This window comes from Cuculus canorus, chromosome 1, assembly GCF_017976375.1.
Source record: "Cuculus canorus isolate bCucCan1 chromosome 1, bCucCan1.pri, whole genome shotgun sequence".
Classification (NCBI taxonomy): domain Eukaryota; kingdom Metazoa; phylum Chordata; class Aves; order Cuculiformes; family Cuculidae; genus Cuculus; species Cuculus canorus.
The window spans coordinates 7,929,868-7,947,269 of NC_071401.1; the positions used below are offsets into that span (position 1 = coordinate 7,929,868).

General features: G+C 40.8%; 1 protein-coding gene across 1 annotated transcript in view; it reads right to left on the reverse strand.

Annotated features, from left to right (window-relative positions):
- The window catches only part of MICU2 (mitochondrial calcium uptake 2), a 174,242-nt gene that overhangs the window by 40,422 nt on the left and 116,418 nt on the right, over window positions 1–17,402 (reverse strand). The gene's annotated exons all lie outside the window — the stretch shown is intronic.

Below are 17,402 nucleotides of genomic sequence, written 5' to 3' on the forward strand. Positions count from 1 at the left end.
GCTCTGAGAAGCAGTGCCCCTGTGCGCAGCAGCCTGCTTTGGTCCATGCTCAGGCTCCAAGGCTCGCTCTGCTGCTTCATGGGCATCTTGCACCCGAGAGGTCTGCCCAGGACAACACTGCTGCCTGGAAACAGGCATGATGGAAGCAGCCTGGTGGGCAGCTGTCAACAAACTTGTACCAAGCAGTTCCACAGGCCCATAATTTAGCCAGAGGTGCATTTTCAGTAAAACAGTAAATTTCCAGAATATTGGCCAAAGACATGTCCAGCTGTAGAGGGTCTCCACCGGCAGCTTTTGGCTTTGGATGAGGGAAGCTGCTGGAACATCTCAACCAGCAACAGTTCATTTTTCAGCACAGGCAAACCACTGCCTTGGCCTCTGCAGTAACAGTTTTGCTGATAAATTCCTCTCGCCCTCCCCCTCCTCCCCTAAATCAGCCTAAGGCAGACACCTGGCATATAACATTTAAACCCAAATGTTTAAGTTTCACAAAAGTTATAAGCAACTAAAATTAGGGTTTTAATGCTGGAGTGTTGAGTGACCCCAGCAGCAGGTGTTGCCAACACCACCTGTTACTGGGGAAGAATACATTTTTGTGAACTGCCTGTACATATATTTACAGCCATACACACACATATATATGAAGTGACACAGACAGATATTTTCTAGCTCAAAGGACATATGAAATCCTCTACTTTGCCTAATTTGAGATAAAAGAAGTCAGACTAATAATAGTTTGGGAGAACAGGCAAAAATCACTACATCCAGTAAGGCTGAGTTCTGAGCACTAAGACGCAACATCACAGTTTTAACACTGTTCACTGCTACAGAGCATTTTAACAAATGGCTTTTTAGCAAATTAAGTGGTTCAGATCTCAGCATTGAAATGTTGCTGCCACTGTACATCACATTTCAATGTGGAATTATCTACGGCAGTTCTTTGAGCTCTGGGAGACCCATTTGGCAAAAAGCCTCATAGAAGGAACGAGTCAGGCTGTAGGAATGCAAAAGCAGTATCTGAAAGAAAAAAAGGGAAAACTACCCCACAATGTTTTTCTTTACTTGTTGTCTGCATGGAAGCCAGCCATTCACCCTTATTTGATTAGCAGCTCCACTAATTCCATTCTCCTAGTGGCCCCAGGAGCATCATATCTGGGATGACAACTGCTACCACAGCCGTGTACTAGGCAGTAACTGGCATCCAGGAGGATGAAGAAGGGACACAAGCCGAACTCTGTGAGCTGGAACAGCAAAGGCATGAATAATTGCTGCAAGGTAAGGAGAAAGCACTGGGAGGAACAGTTGAGACACTAGTTGGCCAACTTTGTGAGGGTCTATGCTTGGTTAAGTCTGTGTTTCTCTTTCTGATTCAGCGCAGTAACTCTGAAACATCTCCAGTTTTAGGGAACACATCCTCATTGAGAATTATCCTAGCATGATAAAAATTGAGAAAGGGAAGGAAAATCTGCTTCAGACATCTGGACCATCTTTTCACCAGCCAGCAGAGCCGCAACTGCAACTGTCTAGAGCTTATACAAATGGCCTCAGCAGCTATCAACATCTGCCCTCTTGCATTCAGCTCTGGCCACCCTCCAGAGGACATTTAAGAGGTTGACATGCCGACTGACCTGTTTCAGAGATGAAAAGACAGTACAAACAACAATACAGAGGCGCTCAGGCTACCCTTGAGTGGGGAATCTTGGCAGAGGCGAGGAAGTCTTTGTGGCACGGCAGAAGAAGAAGCAGGCAGTCACATCATCCCAGGACATGGTGAGGGGCAGAAGGAGGTGGGTGAGGGTTGGTCCCTGCCACGACTGACTGCATAAGTGGCTGCTGGTACAATGAAAGACGAAAAAAGGCAAAAAGGGAAGGGACAGACTGAGATAAACAAAGACACCTCTACTTTTCTAGGTAGTGAAAACAACAGAGTAATAAATGCGGAGTCTCTTAATGGTGCTTTAATGGGCATCAAAATTGAAAGATTTAATAACCTAGTTAAATGAAAATGGCACACAGATGTCAGCAAGCACGTGTACTGGGAGGCCAGGAAGTTTTTTGAAAAAAACTGACATTTGGGACACCAGGGTTAGTTTTCATATTGCTGTTTGAGTAAAGTGTTAGAATACAATCTTATAATAATGTAATAATTTAAACTGTAGAATAAGTCTCCTCCAATAATTACTGAACATTTTCTAAGAATTAAACTCACATATTCTATTGATGTTGTCACCATATAAAATCATCTGTGAAGACTGAAATCTCAGTTTTCTCTTGGAAACATTAGCTACTTTTATTGTAACACTCATAATATTCCTTGAATACTAATTTAGCTCTTAGTGCTTATTCTCTCCATTTATTCACTTTCTAACAATGAGATCCCTTTAAATACCAACAAGGAAAGCTCTGTTAATATTGCGCACTACCATATCAAATGTGCAGCCCTCTGAGGCACCAGGTCTTTTAAGGCCTTGTCTATAATAATTAAGACAAGAAAGTTAACTCCCTGTTGCAGAAAATGCACTGCAAAGGCACAAACAGTTTTCTTAGCCAGTTCAGACACTGAAAAAAGCCTCTTTTCTTTCTATTGATTAAATCTTGGTGCTGGCATTCCTGACATGACTACAAATACACCAGGATCTAAGTCTCTCTCTGAGGAATACAAGCAATGGTTAAAATCATCAGGAACTACTTCATCCAACAAGTAAAAGATCTGTACAATGTAATTTTCTGTAGTTTTATTCTTCTATTTTGGTAGATGCTTGCCAATAGGTAAACTCAGGACAAAATAGAAAACTTGTTTGTGGTAGTAAGAGTCTTACTTTGGTACCAGAAAAAGAAACTTGGAGTTTTTATTGTTTTGAACTTGAATGAATGAGAAGAAAACCAACTTTTTTTTTCTTTTTCCTACAGACCTGCCAAGATTGCAATGGAATTCTGGCTTAAATGACAATGAGTATTTTTAAGGGTCTCTACATATTTTACAGATGCTATCACCTAATTTTCACCATCTATAGCAGATTCATGAAATAACAATGAGGTACAGACACACCTTTCATGGAAAAAAAAGCCATTTTAGCTTTTTAAGTTCAGTGAATACCAACTTGACTTAGAAGCACACAAATTCTGTGCTGTTAGCCAAGAAAGTTAGTTGACAACTGTAATTAAGAAAACACTGCCAGAAACAGATACGTCAGCCTTAATTTGCCCTTGGCAAACCTGGGTATTTTGCCATATACATTTATTACAATAGAAGTGTTTCCATCATCTATCAGTTTTTTACACTAAGATGTAAAATGGACCTGACATCAATGATGGGATTAATGTTAGGAAAGGGCTGAATTAAACAAGCACTCACTTGTACTTAGTAACACCCATTTACACCTGTAGAGCTAAGGAAAGGCTTAGATCTGACAAAAGACATTTAGAGCCAAAGAATAAACAAAATCACTAAGATCAACCATTATAACAACAATAATCAAGTGTCAAAAGCAAAAGTAGCGAAGTTACTGCTATCTGCAAGAAAGTATAATTTTACATGTTTACAAAATTGCTCTATTTTTGTAATATGGAAATGAAAATTAATTTTTGAAACAATATTTCCTCACAGCCTTAAATCAGAACAGTATAAAGTAGTTTTCTTTTCCTAGGAGGGTAGAACAAACTCCTGTCCCTTTTATCAGCCAATTCACTGAGGTGGTTTGACCACAATCTCCGTGGGTCAAGGCCAAATGCCGGGTCCTGCACTTGGGGCACAACAACCCTATGCAGCGCTACAGACTGGGGGAAGAATGGCTGGAGAGCTGCACGGAAGAGAAGGACCTGGGGGTGCTGGTTGACAGCCGACTGAACATGAGCCAGCAGTGTGCCCAGGTGGCCAAGAAGGCCAACGGCATCTTGGCTTGTATCAGAAATGGGGTCACCAGCAGGTCCAGGGAGGTGATTCTCCCTCTGTACTCAGCACTGGTGAGACCGCACCTTGAATACTGTGTTCAGTTCTGGACTCCTCACCACAAGAAGGATGTTGAGGCTCTGGAGCATGTCCAGAGAAGAGCAACAAAGCTGGTGAGGGGGCTGGAGAACAAGTCTTACGAGGAGCGGCTGAGAGAGCTGGGGTTGTTTAGCCTGGAGAAGAGGAGGCTGAGACCTTATTACTCTCTACAACTACCTGAAAGGAGGTTGTGGAGAGGAGGGAGCTGGCCTCTTCTCCCAAGTGACAGGGGACAGGACAAGAGGGAATGGCCTGAAGCTCCGTCAGGGGAGGTTCAGGTTGGATATCAGAAAAAAATTCTTCACAGTAAGAGACATTAGGCACTGGAACAGGCTGCCCAGGGAGGTGGTCGAGTCGCCTTCCCTGGAGGTGTTTAAGGAACGGGTGGATGAAGTGCTTAGGGACATGGTTTAGGGAGTGTTAGGAATGGTTGGACTCCATGATCCAATGGGTCCTTTCCAACCTTGTGATTCTGTGATTCTGTGAAGAGCCAAAGAGAATCACAGACCTTATTCTCACCAAGAAGGAAGGGCTGGTGGGGAATGTGAAGTTCAAGAGAAGCCTTGGCTGCAGTAACCATGAAATGGTAGACCCTATAGCAGCCTTTCGGTACATAAAAGGAGCCTACAGGAAAGCTGAGGAGGGGCTTTTTATCACAGGGTGCAGGGATAGGATGAGGGGTAACGATTTTAAGCTGAAAGAGGGCAGATTTAGATAAGATATTAGGAAGAGATTTTTTACTGTCAAGGTGGTGATATGGCATGTGTTCAAAAAGCCTTAATTTTTTAGCTACCCTTGATTCATCTCCACTATATTTCAAAAGGAGGCCTTAAAAAAATAATTACTGGCTTGTATGTTTTCCCCTTTACATTACTGGTTTCATTATCAGTTAAGTTGCCCTGAGAAGTCATGGCTGCCCCATCCCTGGAGGCGTTCAAGGCCAGCTTGTATAAGGTTTTGAGCAACCTGGTCTAGTGGAAGGTATCCCTTCCCACGGCAGGGGGGTTGGAACTGGATGATCTTTAGGGTCCCTCCCAAGCCTAACCATTCTATGATTTTTAGCTCCACTCCAGACAGACATAGCCATAAATGAGTAATAACTAAAAAAATTTGTCCTTGAAGTTTTTTAATTTGAGATGGCAACCATTGCTATCTTTGCTGAAGCTTGGCAGGTTCAAAGTCATACTGGGGTATTAGGAAACCATTTTATTTTTTTCCTGAAAAAAATAGGACGAGAACAGCATTAAGTACACTGCAGTTCAACTAAACTCTGATTCTGCAGAATTATGAGTGAAATAAATCTTCCAAACTGGACTAGATTTCAGCACAGTTGTAATCTGCAGACAGGATCAGGGCATTTTAAAAGTGAAACCCACTGTGTGCAGCTCATGCTGTGGCCTTTACAGCAGAGCCACCCCTGCAGCCCTACCTGCCATGGGAACAAGAATTTGTGTTCCTCCCTTTGAGGAGTTTGGTTGTCACCTTTCACACAAGCTGAACTCTGAGAATCCCGTCCTTGTGCCCTGGTAAGAACTGTGTATGGTGATTTCCCTGGGGAGACTCCATTAAAATTTTTGTTTAAATTAGCCTAAACCAGAAGATCATCAAAATTCAATAGCTTGTAATTCATTCCCAGATGCCTCTCAGGTATTTTTTATGATACTGGACAAGTACCTTATCTCAACAAGGTGTCCTTCGCTTACTCACCTTATTTACGTTCTCAGCTCTTTAAACATCTTCTATGGACTTATAAAGTACTTACTGATAATGAAACCAATAATGAAAAGGGGAAAAAGTACAAGCCAGTAATTACTTCTTTAAGGCCTCCTTTTGAAATATTGGTGATATTGGAGATATAGCAAGGACAGCTAAAAAATCAAGGCTTTTTGAACGCATGACAAACCAAGTGGTCACAGTGCTATGGTAACTCCTAGCAAACTAATATCTGAATAATAAATGAGTGTGCCATTTAAATGAATTAAGAAACCACTTCGGCTAGAAACCTTTTACTGAACTAGTGCATTGCTCCACAGAAAGATAATTGATAAAAGTCATTTCAATCACATGAATTAGTAATTGAACCACCTGAATTAAAATCCAAGTATTCCCAGTGGAAAAGGCAATCTGCAATAATAAAAGCTTCTGATATGCTTTACAAAACAAGCTTTGCATCTGTCCTTTATTTAGAGCAATCGTTCCTCATGAGGAAACGAGAAATATACAGTGCTGGGCTGAGGCCAGCGCTGGCAAATCTCCATTTCAGAAGAGGAGTTGCATCAGAGCCAGTCAATACCGGAAGGTTTCTCTGTGAGTAAGGCAGCCCGGAGTAAAAAGGGTGGGATGCTGATGCAGGGAGAAAACATCAAAGGATGACACAATCTTTTAGGAAACTGAAGTAGACTGAAAAATTAAAATAAGCTAGTTTTCAAAACCTGTTAAAGAGACGCTGGCACTGAGTCACCGCTGGTGCCAGGACTTCCGAAATAATTACAGGCGTTAGGTAAAACCAGATTCTGTAGTGCTCACTACAGAGCACATGAGCAGCTCAGCACTCCCCGGGACTGTAGCAGCAGTCTGCAGCAATGGCAGGGAGAGGAGAACAACTTTTCTTTAGGTAACATCCAGGGAAAGTGACTTGCTCAAAGACCCGCTCTCTTTCCAATAACATATCCAAACTGCAGACAGGAAAATCTCAGAATAGGTTCAAAGTTTCAAGATTCCCACAAGACTTGCACTGCAATAATACACAGCGTACAGAAAATAATTTCTTCCAAAACACCAGGAAAGCGCAATGGCAGTCTGGACTGGGAAGGGGTAACTAGGTCTGCAATACAACAGCTCTGTGCACATAGAATAGAATCACAGAATGCTTTGGGTTGGAAGGGACCTTCACAGGCCACCTAGTCCAACTCCCTGGCACGAGCAGGAACATCCTTACCTACATCAGGATAGACCACATGTGTTAACAGCGGGCCTCCGCTGCAAAAGGAGCATGAGATGTGAGTTAAGACTCCGCACATAATGCAGGAACAGCAAGAAGCCAAGCACAGAGCACAATCACACATGGGGCTGCCGGCCCTCTAGGCTGGTTCTGAGCTCAGGACTGGAGGCAGCATCCAGAGGAAAACTGTGCTGTGTGAAATGCAAGTGCTCAAACTCCCAAATAAGCACCTCACGCTTGGTTCTGCTGGCTTCCTTTACATGCCTAAAAATTAGGTGTCTAAATCTGAATTAGTGATTTCCATGGTGCTTTGCTGTAACTATGATAGTTTAAGGACAGACACAGAAAAGGGTTTATAATTAACTTTGAAATCTGCTGCTCCTATTTCAATCTGAAGAAGAGCTCATACGTGCAAAAGCTCGTCTAATTTTTCCACCTTACAGCAGCTGGTCTAATAAAAGATATTATCCCTGCCGACAAACCTCACCCCACGCTCCCTATATAGTCAAGGGAGAGAGACAGACACTGCAAAAGAGCAATTTATTCCAGGTTGAGATAGGTGTCTAATACAGGCCTGTTTCCTTCCATTAACTAATACCTGTTTCCTTCCATTAACTTTAAAGGGATGCTAAAATCACTTGCTCTGACCTGACAGTCACCTTTATATATCTAAACTGAGTAGATGAATCCTCCTCCATGCAACCAGATAACTCAAAACAACTCACACCATGACTGCTTTTAGTATGTGTTGGATCTGTAGTCTGTTTTTTCCAACCTCTTATACGTCAGCTTGATGTTAGAAGTGCTAAGGGCATGTATTCTCTATTTTATTAAGAAATTAGTCAGAAACAAGGGCAAAGTGTATTACAGTTCAAGAGGCAGAGTGGCTTCATAATTGGAGCAATAAAGTACTATAAAGGACAACTAAGATTACCTGGAAGGACCTGTATCCATAATACATGTTTCTGAGACCAGAAGGGTGGAGAATGACTCCTGCCAGCCTACAGAGAACTGTTCAGACTTCTGGGATGGATGTCGTCTTCTGAATCTGCACAAAATCACGGACCTTCCACAAAGAGCAGGCAGGCAGAGCCTCAACTCAAGAAAAATTCCTAGTACTAGATTTGAGATGGTAGTCAGTCTCACCTAGCAAAGGGAACACCATAAACTAGACTAAGCCTTCAATAAGACTTTGAATTCAGGAACTTGGATCCTACCCTGAAATAAAGAGGAGAGATTATTTTGGTAGCAGGGTTATGCTTTGTGTTGTCATCTCCTACTGCTAAGTAAGACTAGTTTTTGAAGTACTGTAGTGCTAGTGCACATGCTAGGTTAAGGTACTAAAACCAGATGAAGATAAACTATTATGATAGCTTTGGAGAATTAGAGGTTTAATTTTGTTCCTCTACTAGATAGTATTAGAAGTCATGATCCCTGTCATAAGGGGACTGTAATCCTTAAGGCTAAAGAAGAGAAGTATAACAAAAAACAGAAAGACAACTAAAGTAGGATAAGAACAACAACAATGAACTGACACAGTGAAAATCTAACCACGTGCGCAACGAGCAAACTAGATCTTAGTTGTAATCAGAGATTAATTTGGATTCAGAGTGAAAATGTGTGCAGATCAATCATCCCACAATCAAAATAAAAGAAGAAAAGATCAACACCTTAACAACACCAGAAACTGATTCTTATCCCACTGTGTAAGACTTGATTTAAGCTTATATGCTCAATGTAAAGCCACCACCACCACTGGAGCAACTATCATCACGTTTAGCAACTTCCTTTACAATTCGTATTCTTCCATCTATCTGAAGATCTTCCCTGACGAACCTCCCTGAAGAACTGAAGATCTTCCATGACGAATTGTTGCTTTTCACACGCATCTTACAGAATGCGAAAAATTGTAATACAGTTAAAGACTAAGCACAACAAGATGATGGAGAGGGGTCCTGCCATAACACCCAGTAGCTCTTTCAGTACTCTGGGAAGAATCCCATCAGACCCCATGGACTTGTGATCATTCACCTGACTTACAATTTCAGTTTCCACAAATGGAAAGTCACTGTTCCCACACTCGTCCTGTGATTCAGGGGACTGGGCAGCCCATTAAAGACCGGGGAAAAAAAAAAATCCATTGAATGTCTCTGCTTCTTCTTCATCCCTATTAGTCATACAACCATCTTCAAAAAGTATTGGTCCAACGTTTTCTTTAGACCTTCTCTTGCTATTAACATACTTAAAAAAAAATTATGTTAAGTAATTTAAAGAATAACGCAAACATCAGGCACAGTCAATATGTGTTCACAAAGGGAAACTCCTGTGTAACTAATTTGATATCCTTCTGTGATAGGGTCACCTGCCTACTGGATAAAGGAAAAGCTGTGGATGTAGTTTTTCTGGATTTAGTAAGGCTTTTGATACTGTCCCTCACAGCATCCTTCTGGACAATCTGTCCAGCTGAGGGATAAGCAGGTTCACAGTACACTGGATGAGGAACTGGCTGCAGAGCAGAGCTCAAAGGATTGTAAGGAATGGGGCTATATCTGGGTGGCAACTGGTCACTAGCAGTGTTCCTCAGAGTCCAGTTCAAGTTCTGTCCAATATATTTATCAACAACTTAGACACCATTAGTAAGTTTGCTGAAGATACCAAACTGGGAGGTGCTGGTGACTTTCTTAAGAGACAAGAGGCCTTGCAGAGGGATCTAGATAGACTGGAGCATTGAGCTAAGATAAATGGGATGAATCTAACAAGCCCAAAGACTGGATTCTGTACCTGGGATGGAGTGACGACAGGCACAAGTATAGATTGGGAGAGAAGTGCTGGAGAGCAGCCCCACAGAAAGGGATCTGGGGATGCTGGTTGGCAGCAGGCTCAAGCTGAGTGAGCAGTGTGCCCTGGCAGCCAAAAGGGCAAACTGCATCCTGTGCATCAAACACAGAAGCAGCCAGTCAAGAGAGGTTATTATCCTCATGTATTCAGCGTTGGTGCAGCCTCACCTTAAGTACTGTGTGCAGTTCTAGCCCTCACAATTTAAAATGAATATTAAAGTACTCAGATGTGTCCTGAGGAGGACAACAAAGCTGGTGAAAGGGATGGAAGAAATGTCCTATGAAGAGCGGCTGAAGACTTCAAGTTTGTCTAGTTTGGAGAAAAGGAGTCTGAGGGGTAGCCTCATTGCTCTCTACAGCTTCCAGAAGGGGAAATGGAGAGGGAGGTGCCAAGATCTTCTCCCTGATATTCAGTGACAGGATGTGTGGGAATGATTCAAAGCTGTCCCAGAGGAGGTTTTGACTGGACATTACGAAGCATTTCTTTACCGAGAGGGTGGTTGAACACTGGAACAGGCTTTCGAAGAGGTGGTCAATGCCCTAAGCCTGTCAGTGTTCAACAGGCATTTGGACAATGCCTATGTTATTAACATGCTTTAGCTTTTGATCAGCCCTGACCTGGTCAGGCAATTGGGACTAGGTGATTGCTATAAGTCCCTTGCAACTGAAATAATCTATTCTAGTATATTTTGTCTATTCTAATATTAAAGATAATTAATTATTACAAACTGGCTGCATTTGCTAGCAAATATGAATGAGGTGTCAGATGAAAAATTCTTCTTTTGTGTGGAAATTTATCATTAGCATAATGTTACCTTTATAACCTTGGCATAAGGAAAAAGAGCATACGTGTCAGAGAGGACACGTATTTTTCACTTTCTTGCTCTGATACATATCAAACAAATATACAAATCAAATCATATCTAACTGTGCCAAATTATATGAAGCAACTGTAGTTTATTTATTGCACTTTGATATGAAATGACCACTCCAACATAGAAGAATTACAGATAACGAGGCCAGAAATAATCATGTGAGTCACCTACTTTGTCCTATGGCTACCAACAGACTTTTGCTTATGCATTATCTCATCAGTTTATGTGCACACAAATACATGTTCACGCATTCTAGAGATAGCATTAATACTAAACTGTAGTTTGGGGTTCAAAAGACAAGAGTGACACAAATTCAACTGCTTTGTTTATGAAATAGTTTGCTTTTTCTTAGACTTAATCATCCAAGTACAAACTTCAGGGTATTGTTGGTATTTCTTATTCCCAGTGGAACATAAAAAAATTACTTGTAATAAATTGATATAATTTAAAAATTAAAATCAGAAATATTTTTAGAAAAAAATTGAAGTTATTCATGGTATCATCACGAAAAATTCAGTGCTGTGACCATAATTCTGTTCAGATGTAGAACATTTACAGCAATTGCGTCCAAGCAGTAAATAGCTGACATATTAGTGCATCAAGTCAACTTAAATTACTGCAATGGGTAAGTAACCGGCAGCACTGACACTTCACATAAATTGAACGGGTCCTCAAGAGTCCTGTAAATATTAAAAGCTATTTAGATCTTTTCATGTAGTAGCTCATTTTTTTTCCTGTTTCATCCTATCACACATCAAAATTATTTACGCCATCATTAATGCTTTCTTTTAAAAAAAAAAACGGTATTTTTTCTTTTAAAGATTAATTTACTTAGACTATAGCAACATGCAGTAAAATTTCCAAGAAAGACTGGAAAAAATGCTCCAAGAGGTGACAGCAATTGGAAAAGTACAATGGAATTTTGCTAGAAGTACCAGTTTGGGAAACTTTTGTTCATCATATCCCAGCAATCGCTAGTCAGACCTTTGGAAGGAAAAAAAGAGGAGAGAAAATAAAAAAGAGAAAAAAAGAGAAAGAAAAATAAAAAGGGAGAGAAAAAAAAGGAGAAAGATTGCTCATGTCCTTCTGCACTTCTGTTGTTAAATCTGGAAATCTCATCAGCAGGATAATCAATTTCTTTTGCTGCATTATAATCATGGTAATTGTTGAGTCTTCTTCATTTTCCTTGTGTATTGTCCTTCCATCAACTGTCCAGAATTTTACTCCTCCCAACCTCTGCAGACTGAACACATCCTTTCCAACGTTTTATTTTTCTTATTTCCTTCCCAGTGGTAACAATTCTAGGGAACATAGCACAAACAGCTCCTTTTTGGTGATCACGAAAGGGGGTCTCGGGAGTTTTAGAGAAGTTTGCGAGAAGACCCAGGAAGTGCAGTTCCCTCATGGTTGAGGGAAGTTGCCTCAGTCACAGAACAGCTGAAGTTGTAAGGGAGCTCTGGAGATCATCGTGGTAATTGGAATCTATCTTCTCACAGAGACAACTGGACAACACTCAAAGCAGATTCAGTCAGGGCAGGTTGCCCAAGATCATGTCCAGTTGAGTTTTGAATATGCCTGTAGACGTTTGTTTCTAGAAGGGCTATGAATACATAACAGCTCGCTAATTTAATAGTTACCTGAACAACTCTGCAACAGGAAAACACCAGTTTAGGTGGTTTTGTAACCTACAGTAACCCCGAATACAAGCAATAGTTGGTAGGTTTCATATGGAGGTTTTATGACTTCTTCGCCTTGCTTATATCAAAGCCAACCACACTCTTACGCAGTTGAAGACTCTATCCTGGCTTCAACTCTCACCAGTGACCATGAAGGAAAAGATAGCATTTTTGCCTTATTTGTCAAGACATCAGAGCACTAAGCACTGGATTTTATGGTGAATTTGGGCATTTTATAGAAAGCAAATGATTCTGTGTTGGTAATTTCATTAATCAGAGCTCAGTGTTTAATCTCAAGGCCTGGGACATTTTGTATTGCTGTCCAGATCACAGTAAATGCCAAAAAAAAATCAGAACACTATTACGCTTATCTTCCAGAAGATAAGCCCCCTTCATGAACACGCAATTTACAGTGACTAGGTGTCTGAGAGCATTGCTATTGAGTTTATGGAACAGTTAATTCACAAAATTATAACCAATATTCTGCTTAGGAATGAAAGAATTAAGCGAATACCCGCTAGGTGGTATGCAGTTACTGCATAGGGTGACCTGGGCTCTAGCTCCTATTCATATCTTCTTTGCAGCAGACTTTTCTTGAAGAAACAACAAATACACCAATCTAAGAGGATCCAAAGGTATGCAATCACCCTCTGTACTAGCAATCTGGAAATGCTTTAGCAAATTAATTACCACCTATATGAAATATGGATAAGTAGAACTTCTAAAACATAAGACAAACCTAAATAAAAGAAAGTACACAAGATTAGTTTGGATCTACTTGCTAGTATTGTGGTTTTACTCAAGATACTTTTATTTTTGCAACTGATGATATTATCCATCTGCTCTTCATCCTCCCAAGCCCTCCTGACATCATCCATTGAAAGAAAAGGGTGAATGAACACTCACCAAAGAAACATATCAATTTTGCAATTAATTTCATTAAAAGGATGAACTGAATTACCAGATGTCTATTTTAGTAGAACCTAGTGCATCACTTTCTTTATCAGCAGAATTGTAGTAATTGCAACTAATTCATAGAACCATAGAATCGTTTTGGGTCAGAAAGGACCTTGAAGATCATCCAGTTCCAAGCTCCCTGCATGAGCAAGAACACCTTCCACTACATCAGGTTGCTCAAACCCATGCAACCTGACCTTGAACACCTCCAGGGATGGGGCAGACACACACTTCCCTGGGCACCTTGTTCCAGTGCCTTACCACCCTCAGAGGAAAAATACCTCCCTTCCATCTAATCTAAATTCACCTCTTTCATCTTAAAAATCATCATATCACTGCATTCCCTGACAAAGAGCCTCTCCACAGCTCCCAAATAGTTCCCTCCAGGTACTGGAAGGCTGCAATAAGGTCTCCCTAGAGCCTTCTCTAGGCTGAGCGACCCCAACTCTCTCAGCCTGTCTTTGTATAAGAGGTGCTCCAGCTCTCTGATTAATCTTTGTGGCCTTGCTCTAACAGATCCATGTCCTTCCTGTGCTGAGGACTCCAGAACTGAGCATGTTATTCCAGGTGAGATCTCATGAGAGGAGGAGTAGAGGGAGATGGAGAAACAACCTCCCTCGACCTGCTGGCCACATTTCTCTTGATGTAGCCCAGGCTATGGTTGGTTTTCTGGGCTTGCAAGCACACATTGCCGGCTCATGTTGAGCTTCTCATCAACCAACACCCCGAAGTTCTTCTCCTCAGGGCTGTTCCATTTCCTATTAGTGATTAGTTAAGCAGCATAAGAAAAAGAAAAGAATGAAAGTGCTAATTTGGGGGAAGAGACTTTGGCAAGGTCCAGTACTATAGCACTTAACTTCAGATATTTTAGATTCCTGGAGATTATAAGGATGACTAGTGACACAGAGAACTGCTATTCAGAGCTGAAATAAGCTGATCCTGTAATGTCAGAATTTCCAGAAGGAATCTTTTCCTTTTATAAGGCTCTGAAGTGCAACCTTAAGAGTAAATTTTAACAAGGCCATTTTAATGCTGATGACCCCAATGATGACAGTACTTTTTCCAACTACCATCATAAGAAGGCAAGGACATTCTAATGACCATGTTTGGGAATTTTCCCATAGAGGACTGTCTACTGCTTGGGGCATTTACTGATCCTGTATAGCCCTATTTAATTATTTCCAAAGTTTTCCAGGTTCAAGCATTATTGCATCTCTATTTTCTTTCTGTCTGTCTGTCTTCCTTCTCATGTTTAATCATAGTTCCTTTCAATGGCAGACTTGCTTTCCTTCAGTTGATGGTCCACGTCATTCTCGTTTTTATGTTTAAATTAGCCAGGAGTTTCTTTCTGCTTCTAAGATGAAGTCATTTTGTTATTAGCACATACAGAAGCTCTGAACAAACCAGTAACAGTCCCTGCTGAGTCTGACTTGTTTATACATCATTAACATCTGTCACATAGCAATTAACAGATGTTTGGAAAGTTTTCCTACAGCAGGGGCTCCTACGGTATGTAAGCGATAACAGCATGCTCCTGTACTTTAAACTAAGAAAGGTTTACCCTATTTTTGCTACACAAAGAGATTAATGGAGACATCTAGTTTTGATTATTTTCTCAGAATAACAGAATGAAGACAGTTACATAAAACCAGTTTGAAACACTGCCTTTATTCAGAAGATAAGGTAGTAATTGGAAGAGAAGTAGGATCATTAAAAGTCTGAGAAGTCCCTTAAAATACTGGAAAGAACTAAGGTAATGAGAAATCACAGAAGAGCTTGAAATCAAATGCTCATCATGCCTTATCGTAGTGGCCAGATTGGTTTGGTTAATTTGCAACTTAGAAAAAAATTAATGCTGCTAATAGTATGTTTAATAATAAATTACTGACTAGATGTCCATCAGCCTTCCCTAGTACTTGAAAGAAAGTCTTCTGCACCAAATAGGACACCTCCTCCGCAATAAGGGGTGAATGAGAGAAGCAAAAATAAGCCACTTCTTGGTCCTCTGACTTTGAAACTCCTCACATGCTAAAGAAAAAGAATCTAGCAGAAAAAAAATATCTAGACAAAGAAGATCAATAGTCTATTCAAAAAAAACCAAAGTTATTCTTTCTAGAATCACCTTTTTGCAGAACAAAACCTTTCTCCCCTGAATTCAGTAATCTGATGAAGCAAACCTCAGAAAGACATTTGGCTTTACTGTGGCTTTAATTTTATCTTCAGATTTTCTAAAAAATTCTGATCCAGCAGCAGAGGAGACATTGCCTTCGCTTTGTCAAAACAGAAATATAACAGAAATTATTTATTCAGTAAAGATAATGTAGGAGGCAAATGTAAATGCATAAATACACTCCACATCAGAATTCCCACTGATATCTCATAGAATTTTAAGGTCCCTTCCAAAGGAAGCCATTCTATGATTCCTGATAACTTGCAGCAGCCTTCTGTATACTATGCCTTCCCGCTGCCTCTAATTGTCCTTGCATAGTCTCCTTCCTGCCATACTCGGCTCCCCTGACAAAACTAATTGGTTCCTCTAAGAGCAATCTTGGACTAAACTGAACAATATTTCCTGTTCCTTCGCAAAATTGTATGTTACCTGGGGGGCATCAGGCCTTTGACAGTACATAAACCTTCTAAAAGGATGCTCTCTGCCAGATCTCTCTTTTTCTGTCTTAAGCACAATTCTGTAAACTACGTTTAATGTTTATTAAACAGAAAATAATTTGTCCTACTGTACTACCCTCAGCCTGGCAGACACATGGAGATAGAAAGAAGGACCAGAGCACCTGCGGTGCTGGAAACTGCTCTGCATGTCCTGACTATGAGTGAAGCACGGGCTAAAACAAGTTTAAGCGTTTTGCTCTAGTGAGCATTGCTTTGTACCATTTTTCTCCCTGACTGAAGCTGCAGTTGACAATTCAGATGTTTCAGCAACAGTAATCAATTTAAGAAGCTCATGACTTCAATCCTTATTCCATCCTTTAGGCCACAGTGATTGCTAGCAGACTGTATTGTGAGCCAGGAAAAAGAAGCTGGCTCTACGAAGAGCAATCAAATTCAGAAAAGCATGGAATAAAGCTACCTACATGAAGATGTGGAATGTATAGCCTCACCCAGACAGAAGAGATAAAAAATAAACTCAGGTTGCTTAACCTAAAAAACCAGCACTGAGTGGTAATATAATTATCTATAATGAATCATGGGTGAGATTTAAAAGGAAAAAAAACCCTGTTTTAGGTAAAGGGAGATGCTGGTACAAGAGCAAGTGGTTTAAACAGACAGAGATTAATTTCAGGTTGGATATCAGAAGAAGTTTCAAGCAACAGAAGAGATACTGAGGTCACCATCTTCCGCTATAAGCAGTGGTTACAAATGATTTTAAAACTGAATATGAAAGATTGATAAGAGGTCTATATTTTAAGTTTTTAAACTGCTAAAATTGGAGCTGATTTTTAGAATATATATCAAAAATTTCAAACACAGTCATGAAATGCTAAAAACAACTGCTGAGCCATTAAGTGTCACCTTAATCCAGGATACAAATCCTTAAAAATACATTACAAGATGCTACATGTTAATCTAGGTGAGCTGTGGTAATAAACACAAGTCTTCTGAACATGTGGAAAATCTTTTTTACTGTGAAGGTGATGGAGCACTGGAACAGGCTGCCCAGGGAGGCTGTGGAGTCTCCTTCTCTGGAGATATTCAAAACCCGCCTGGATGCATTCCTGTGCAACTTGTAGTAGGTGAACCTGCTTTAACAGCGGGTTGGAATGGATGATCTCCAGAATTCCCTTCCAACCCTGACCATTCTGTGATTCTGTTCTCACAATAATGCCTCTAAGCAGATATCCTTTTCCCTCCTCACAGCAGTACTCAACCTGACATAAAGAATAGGGACTGTGCTTCTGAAATGAGCATTTATTTTAGCCACAGAGGAAAGCGACTGAATGGAAATGCAGATGACATTGAGCTGGGTGGAAGCATGGATGTGCTGGAGGGTAGGGAGGCTCTGCAAAGGGATCTGAACAGGCTGGACTGATGGGCTGAGACCAATGGCATGAGGTTTAACAAGGCCAAATGCCGGGTCCTGCACTTGGGGCACAACAACCCTATGCAGTGCTA